We start from the raw sequence: 9,121 nt of genomic DNA on the forward strand, positions 1-9,121 counted from the left end.
CTAATTCTGTGAAGAATGTCATTGGTAGTATGATAGAAATAGCATCAAATGCTTAGCTGTGTCCCAGACATTCTGGTATGCTGTATTTTTATTCTCATTAGTTTCAAATAATTTGTTGATTTTGGCCTTAATTTCAGTGTTTACCAAAACATTATTCAGATACTGGTTGATTAATTTACATATAATTGTATCATTTTGGTGACTTTTTAAAATATTCGTTTATATTTATTATGGTGTGGTCCAAGAGTGTGTTTTCTAAGATTTTGGTTTTTTTGAAATTGCAAAGGATGGTTTTGTGGCCAATTTTTTGTTCAATTTTAGAATATATGTTATGAGGTGATGAGGAGAATGTATATTCTGTTGGTTTTGGGTGGAGAGTTATGTAGACATCTGTTAGGCCCATTTGTTCAAGTATTGAGTTCAGGTTCTGAATACATTTGTTAGTTCTGCCTCATTGATCTGTCTAATACTGTCAGTTAGGTGCTGAAGTCAGCCTGCTGACTTTTAACAAAAAGAGTTAAACACACTATTAATGTGTGGTTATCTAAGTCTCTTCATAGGTCTCAACTTGCTTTATGAATTTGGATGCTCCTATGTTGGGCACATATGTATTTAGGATAGTTATGTCTTCTTGTGGAATTTAACCCTTTACCATTATGTAATTCCTGTCTTTGTCTTTTTTGATCATTGTTGGTTTAAAGTCTGTTTTGTCTGAAATTAAAGTAACAGTCTCTCACTCTCTATTTTTTTTTTTTTTTTTTTTTTTTTGTTTTCTGTTTGGTAGAATTTTATTCATCTCTTTACTTTAAATGAATTAGGTGTCATTGCATGTGAGATGGGTCTCTTGAAGATACCATAAGTTAGTTGGGTCTTGCTTCTTTATCTAACTGGCCAGTCTGTGTCTTTTTGTTGGGACATTTACCCCATTTACATTCAAGGTTAACATTAATATGTGCTGATTTGATCCTGTCATCATGTTGTTAACTGGTTATTACAGTCTTGATTGTGTGATTGCTTTATAGTGTCAATGATCTCCATACTTGTGTGTTTTTGTGGTGACAAGTACTAGCCTTTCTTTTCTACATTTAGCACTCCTCCCTTAAGTATCTGTTTTAAAGCAGCTCTAGTGGTAGTGAATTCCCTTAGAATTTGGTTGTCTGAAAAGGATCTTATTTCTCTTTTGTTTATGAAGATTAGTTTGTTTGAATGTGAAATTCTTGGTTAGAATTTCTTTCTTTAAGAAGGCTGAATATAGGCCCCCAATCTCTCCTGGCTTATAGGGTCTCTGCTGAAGGGTCTGCTGTTAGCCTGATGGGTGTCATGTGCGTCCGTGCAAACAGACCACCAAACAGGCTTTATGTGAGCAATAAAGCTTTTTAATCACCTGAGTGCAGGCGGGCTGAGTGCGGAAAGAGAGTCAGTGAAGGGAAATAAGGGTGGGGCCGTTTTATAGGATTTGGATAGATAAAGGAAAATTACAGTCAAAGGGGGTTTTTTCTCTGGTAGGCAGGAGTGGGGGTCACAAGGTGCTCAGTAGGGGAGCTTTTTTGAGCCTGGATGAGCCAGGAAAGGGAATTTCACAAGGTAATGTCATCATTTAAGGCAAGGACAGGCCATTTTCACTTCTTTTGTGGTGGAATGTCATCAGTTAAGGCGGGGCAGGGAATTTTCACTTCTTTTGTGATTCTTCAGTTGCTTCAGGCCATCTGGGTGTATACATGCAAGTCACAGGGGATATGATGGCTTGGCTTGGACTCAGAGGCCTGACCTTCCTGCCTTCATATATATATATATATAGCTTTGAAGTGTTTGCGTGGCGAAAATTTTTGGGGGGTGGTATGGAGAGATAATGGGCGATGTTTCTTAGGGCTTCTTCAAGTGGGATTGGGGTGGCGAGGGAACCTAGAGTGGGAGAGATTAAGTTGAAGGAAGATTTTGTGGTAAGAGGCGATATTGTGAGGTTGTTAGGAGCATTTGTCATATAGAATTGTAATGCCCAGACCTGCGATGACCCGAAAGCAACCACCAGAGTCCAGAGACAAAGCCAAGCGGCAGGGATCGCTTTATTTCGAGTTCGAACTTGGTTCCCTCTAGCTAGGTATCAGATCCTAGGGAGAGACCCCCGAGCTCGGTGTTCAGCCGTCTTTTATAGTCAGACACAAACAAGTTACAGCAAGTTACAGAGTCACTGGGGATTTTACAATTGTAGGTTTACAATTGGCTGACATTTAAAGTTAAACATTAGTCAGTTGTTCATTGGTTCCCGCCCTTTGACCAAACCACAAACGGCCACTTGCCCTGCTAGGGACTTTCCAGATAACCTTGTTGTTTTAGCATTAAGGGGAGTTTCCTGACTTTTCTGACCTCTGATATTCAGTATTTTTCCATTCCTCAGAATGATTGGTGGTGGCCTGGATGCAGTTTTGTATGAATCAAAAAATGAAACAGAAGACACAAGGTCAGAATAAGAGAAGGAGAAAAATGGGTATTAAAGGACTAAGAATTGGAAGGACCCAGGACATCCAATTAGAGAGTGCCCAACAGAGTTTACTGTAATTACTTGCTCAGTTGGCAAGTTTTTGGGCTCTATCCTTGAGTTCTTTTATGTTGTCATACACCAGGCCAGATTGATTTAGGTAAAAACAATACTCTTCATTTAAGAATATACACAGTCCTCCTTTTTCAGTGGTAAGTCAAGGCCTCCGCTGTTTTGGAGGACAATTGCAGCTAAAGAGTCAACTTAGGCCTGGAGGACTGATAAAGTTTGTGATATGTCTGTGATGTTAGCAGAGAAGTCATTAGAGAGGCTACGGCAGGTCAGCAGGTCGTGACAGAGGTTGAAATGCCTGCTATTCCAGTACCGAGAGCAATAGTGGAGGCAGAAAGTCCTAAACCAACCAGCAAGGGAATTAGTGGAATAACTCTTTTTTGTCATATCAGTTTCATGAGGGGAACAGGGAGCTCTTTGGTCCCATTTGCAAATTGAATTTTGGGAGTAAGGAAAACTAGTGTGCATGTGCCTGTCCAGTTAGCAGGTAGATACATGTAGGTAGAGGATCCACAGAGGAAGAAGAAACCTTGTGCAAGGCAAAACTGGAGATGCAAAGTAAAAAGGTGAGGAGCGCCGAAAGGGGTGTCTTGTACCGAGACTCCTAGGGATCCAGCTAGGGCGGCAGCCATCAGAGTTTGTAATGGGGACTGATGGGGTAACTGCATAGAGGGAGAGGTTTGATTTTCATGATGTATGAGAAAATGTTGAGTACGAGCAACCTTTCACTATTATTTTCAGGGCGGAGTATAAGTAAACGAGGGCCTGGGAAGAGAGTCTGACGAGCAAGGGTAAGGTAGCCAAGGACGGAGTGAAATACAGGGTAAGTGTCTTCCTAAGCAATAATTACTGCTAAAGTTTTTAAGTTTGCCAGTATTGATAGAGGGCTTGTCTGTAATGTGGAGCTGGAAGACTCCAATTGTTTCAGTGATGTGTGTAGTTGGGCTTTGGAGATGAAGAGTAAAGGAACATCGAGAAGGTGAAAGATTAACTAGGGGAATTCCAGTGGGTCTTCACTGAGAGATACATAAAGGAGGGGCCCAGGAATAGTAGTTTGTGTTGTGAGAGATCCAAATATGGGGGGAGTAGAGTTGATATAAGGAGAAAGGTTTTTTAAGTAAGTGTCCGCACGTACTTAAGGACAGCAGCTTGCTGATGTGAAATGTCTGCGGAGGTCTTGCTGGACCTGTCTAGAAAGTAAATGAGCTCCTCAGGAGGGTAAAGGTGAGGGCTGTTAAAGGAAGTTCGGAGGTGTAAGGAGACAGGAGATGTTGCCCAGTCTGCTTGTAAGGTGGGGACAGCTGTGTAGGCGCTGGAAGAAAGGGAAATGCAAAGCCAGCAGTTGTTGGCTAAGGAAGGATTAGAAGCAGCTAGGAGAGAATGGGTAAGGTTGATAGTGTGGTGGAGATAGCTGGGGAGACGTAGAGGGTGGCATAAGAATGGGAATGATAATAAGAGTGAGTATAAAAGTAAAGAACAGAACTTCATCAGGGTGTAAGTATTGGAGGGTGCCCTTCCAGCAAAGATAATCTATCCACTCTAAGAGGGAGTTAAGAGTGGCAGTTTGGGAATAGCACCAAGAGATATCAGCTGTGATGGCTTGGAGAAACAGTGTAAACCGGCAATGTAAACAAGAGTAGGGCATTTATAAGTAGTTGAGAATGGAGAATAGGAGTATGACTAGACAGAAGATAGTAGGGATGACTAGTTTTTGGGGTTCGGTCCAAGTGGTGGGGGTGACTTCATAAAACCCTGTTGCAAAAAGTAGGGTAAGGATGAACAGACCTAACAGAATGAAGGAATGTATTAGACTCACAAGGGTTATTACTGTTCTTCAGAAATACGAGTGAGTTTAAGGGAAGTAGGGGAGAATACTTGCCAGTTCCAAGAGGAAGAGGAGGGATTAGGCTGGCTGGCTGATAGACACAGCTTTATTCTGGAGCGGTGAACCCAGTGGGGAGGATCCTGCAGGCAGACGGCAGTCAGGGTACTATAGACGACTAAGTAGGGTCTGGTCCGTCGAGGTTGTCGAGTTTGAAGGGTCAGATTCTTTACAAGAACTGATCATTCAGCTAGGTTGGCTTCATATGGCTGGGAATCTGGAGTAGGCAAAAGAAGATTAGCCGCCTGGTGAATTTCCTGTCTAACCTGCTGGAGGACTGGAAGATAGTCGCCTAGAGGACTGGTGTCTGGGACGAGGTTGCGGCCGAGCAAGAAAGTGCATCCATATAAAAGTTCAAATGGACTGCACCCTGTAGCATCTCGAGGACAGGCTCTAATTCTGAGAAGGGCAAGTGGTAAAAGTACTGTCCAATCCTTTTTAAGTTGGAGGCCGAGCTTCGTGAGGTGTGTCTTTAAAAGACCATTAGTCCATTCTACCTTTCCTGAAGATTGAGGATGGTAAGGGATATGAAGGTTCCACTGAACACCAAGAGACTGAGAAACTGCTTGGGTGATTTGACTAATAAAGGCCGGTCTGCTATCGGACTGTATAGAGGTAAGAAGACCAAACCGAGGAATTATGTCTGACAGAAGGGAAGAAATGACTGAAGTGGCCTTCTCAGACCCTGTGGGAAAAGCCTCTACCTATCCAGTGAAAGTGTCTACCCAGACCAAGAGGTATTTTAGTTTCCTGACTGGAGGTATGTGAGTAAAGTCAATTTGCCCATCCTGGGTGGGGGAAAAATCTGGAGTTTGATGTGTAGGGAAGGGTGGGGGCCTGAGAAATTCCTGAGGAGTAGTAGAATAGCAGATGGAACGCTGAGAAGTGATTTCCTTGAGGATAGATTTCCACGATGGGAAGGAAATGAGAGGTTCTAAGAGACGGGCTAATGGCTTGTAACCTACATGCAAGAGGTTATGAAATGATGGCAGAATAGAATGGACCTGTGAGGATGGAAGTTGATATTTTCCTTGGTTTAAGAACCATTTACCTTGTGTGGGAAGAGATTGATAGGTGGAAGTTTCAGCGGGGGAGTAGGTGGGAGTGATCGATGTGAATGAGGAAAACTACCATAAGGGATAGAAGTTGGAGGAACGCTAGCTGCTTTTTTAGCCAACTTATCAGCATGAGCGTTGTCTTGAGCAATGGTGGGGGGAAGAAAATAGATTTTGGAAGTTATGAGAACTGTAGAGAGTGAGTTGAGCATAGTTTGTGATTTGTAGGGCCTCTAACAGTATTAAAGCAGCGGCAGCCGCTGCACGCAGACATGAGGGCTAGGCTAAAATAGTAAGGTCAAGTTGTTTGGACAGAAGGGCTACAGAACGCTGTCCCAGCTCTTGTGTAAGAATTCTGACCACACTAACCATGCCTAGGAAGGAAAAGAGTTGCTGTTTTGTAGAAGGGATTGGGGTTTGGGAGATTAGCTGGACACAATCAGCAGGGAGAGCACCTGTGTGATGAGAATTATACTGAGATAGGTAACAGATGAGGAAGAAATTTGGGCTTGACTGAAGTAATGGGGGCTGTCTGTGAAGCCTTGCAGCAGAACAGCACAGGTAATTTGCTGAGCCTGATGGGTGTCAGGGCCAGTCCAGGTGAAAGCAAAGAGAGGCCAGGACAAGGGGTGCAAAGGAATAGTAAAGAAAGCATGTTTGATATCCAGAACACAATAATGGATTGTGGAGGGAGGTATCGAGGATAGGAGAGTATATGAGTTTGGCACCATGGGGTAGACAGGCAAAACAATTTGGTTTATAATGCGCAGATCCTGAACTAACCTGTAAGCCCTGCCTGGTTTTAGGACAGGTAAAATGGGAGAATTGTAAGGGGAGTTTACAGGCTTTAAAAGGCCTTGCTCTAACAGGTGAGTGATAACAGGCTTTAATCCTTTTAAAGCGTGTTGTGGAATGGGATATTGGCGTTGAGCTGGGTAAGGGTAATTAAGTTTTAATGAGATGGTAAGGGGTCCATGATTGGTCGCCAAGGAGGGAGTAGAGGTATCCTGTAATTGTGGGTTAAGGTGGGGAGATACAAGGGGAGGATGCGAAGGAGGCTTTGAACTGGAGGAAAAGGCAGCAATGAGGTGTGGTTGTAGCCTAGGAATAGTCAGGGAAGCAGATAATTCAGTTAAAATGTCTTGGCCTAATAAGGGAGCTGGGCAGGTGGGGATAACAAAAAAGGAGTGCATGAAAGAATGTTGTCCAAGTTGGCATCAGAGTTGGGGAGTTTGAAGAGGTTTAGAAACCTGGCCGTCAATACCCACAACAGTTATGGAGGCAAGGGAAACAGGCCTTTGAAAACAAGGTAATGTGGAGTGGGTAGCCTACGTATTAAGAAGGGGACGGACTCACCTTCCACTGTGAGAGTTACCTAGAGGATCTTTGATGTTCCTGTAGGCTTCCAAGGCAATCGGGCAGTGTCAGTCTTCAGCTGCTAAGCCGAGAAGATCTGGGAAGGAGTCAGTCAGAGAGGCTTGGGCCAGAGTTCCGAGGGCTCTGGAAGTGGCTGCCAGGTGAGTTGAACAGTTCGATTTTCAGTGGGGTCCTGTACAGATGGGACACGGCTTAGGAGGAATCCTGGGCTGCGGACATTCCTTGGCCTAGTGGCCAGATTTCTGACACTTGTAACAAGCTCCTGGGGGAGGCGGTCCCGGAGGAATGCCTGGCTGCTGCGGTTCAGGCATTTGGAAGTTCTTGTGTGCTGGAGATGTGGCTGGGGTTTCTCTCACAGTAGAGGCAAGAAATTGCAACTCAGAAATATATTGCTACTTGGCTGCCTCTACTTTATTATTGTACACCTTGAAGGTGAGGTTACTTCAGGCCATCTGGGCGTATACGTGCAAGTCACAGGAGATGCGATGGTTTGGTTTGGGCTCAGACATCGGGTTCCTCTTTAGAGGTGACCTGTCCCTTGTTGCCTCCTCTCCTGAGGGCAGCTGTGGCTTGCTGGAGGTGTGAATAAAACACTCAGGGTCTTTGCTGCTTCCCCAGTTCTCCGAGTGCATCAAGGGCAGTACCATTGCAGTAGCAGGGGCAAAGGGGCTTTTGATTGCCGCTGGGAGCTCCTCTTCAGAGAAACGCAGCACTGCTAATGAGAATGTTCAACCCTCAGGTGGGAAAGCTATGCTACTGGACTGAGCCAGGGCCCTGCTTCTTGAAGAGCGCGTGGCTAGAGAGTTACTAAGGCTTGCTGGAAACATGAGTAAAACCCTCAGGCTCTTTGTTCCTTCCCCAGAATTGCTGCAGTGGCAGATGGGGGGCTGTCCATTGCCTCTGGGAGCCTCTCCCCAGGGAATCACAGAGCTACACCACAGGGAATACTCAGCTGGTGATACAGCGGGTTGCTTTGCTGTCCCAACAGGGTGGATCTGCCTGGTGAAGAGTGTGCAGTGTGGTCTCACAGAAAAAAAGGGACTGGCTTCTCTCTTCATGGTGACTGCAATGTGCTGGAGGTGCCAGCTTAGCGACCAGGCCATTTGTTTCTTCCCCAACCAAGGGCAGTAAAGGAAGTACCACAGCAGCTGCAAGGGCGGAGGGGCTGTGTGGGTTGTCGCTGGAATTTCCTCTCCAGTGAAAGGCAGAGTCACTACAGACAGGGACAGGGCAGTTCTGGGGGCCCAGGTCGAGAGGCCCAGCCAAGTGGGGAATAACAGGGACAGGGACCCATGTGGGAAACAGTCTGACTTCTTTTTCGTAAGGGAGCTGCATGGTGCTGGAGGTCCACATTAGTCCTTAAATCACTTTGCTCCCTCCTGAGTCTGCTGAGCCTGAGGGAAGTAGTAGCAGTGGCTTTGGAGCAGCAAAAATGTCAGGGCTGCTTGCTCCCTCTGTGAGCTCTGACCCAGGGAAGTACAGGGCTGAAACTGGCCTGAGACTACAGCTGGGGTTGGGGTCCCAGATTGTGAGGCCCTGTCCAGTGAGGAGTAGCTGTGGTACGGACCAACGTGGAAAACAGCCTGGCCACTTTTTTCCATAAGGCAGTTGCGCTATGCTGGAAGCCCGCATTAGTTCATAATCGCTGCACTTCCTCCTGAGGCTGAGGGCAGCAGGAGCTGGGGCTGCAGAGCTGTGAAAATGGCGGACCAGCCTGCTACCTCTGGGCTCCATCTCAGGGAAGTGAGGAGCTGCTCCCAGCCTGAGAGCTCAGGCTAGACTGGCGTGGTTGTGCTAAGGTCCTATGCCAGTGGTACTTGTTCACCACAGTGCTGTGGAGGCAAGGTCTGCTGTCTATCTGCTGCTCAGCCCTGTGGATTCAGCCCATTTCTTGGGGGTATGCAAGGGAACCTGGCTTCCTCCATTGACAGAGCTGCAGTTGCTGGTGCCAGGGTGCCTGGGGAAAAAAGGTCCCCAGGACTCTGCATTTGCCTGACTAGTGTAGCTCTCTATGTGAGTCTAGAGGCTCCAGTGGGTTGAGTGGAGTCACAGGGGATCTTCTGAGCTCCAGGTTGCAAAGGTCCATGGCAGAAGTGTGGGTCCTTGGGGACTCTCACTCACTCACCATTTCCCCATAGTGGTGAGCCTCCTGTTTCTGCACCACTTCCAGGTGGGCAGTTGTTCTATCTTGCTCATCTCTGTTCTCCGTGAGTCAAGCTGCTTCCTTGATGTATCCTAATGTGTCCACCCAGATTTTCC

The sequence above is a fragment of the Rhinopithecus bieti genome, unplaced genomic scaffold (genome assembly GCF_001698545.2).
Source record: "Rhinopithecus bieti isolate Rb0 unplaced genomic scaffold, ASM169854v2 scaffold_68778, whole genome shotgun sequence".
Taxonomy (NCBI): Eukaryota; Metazoa; Chordata; class Mammalia; order Primates; family Cercopithecidae; genus Rhinopithecus; species Rhinopithecus bieti.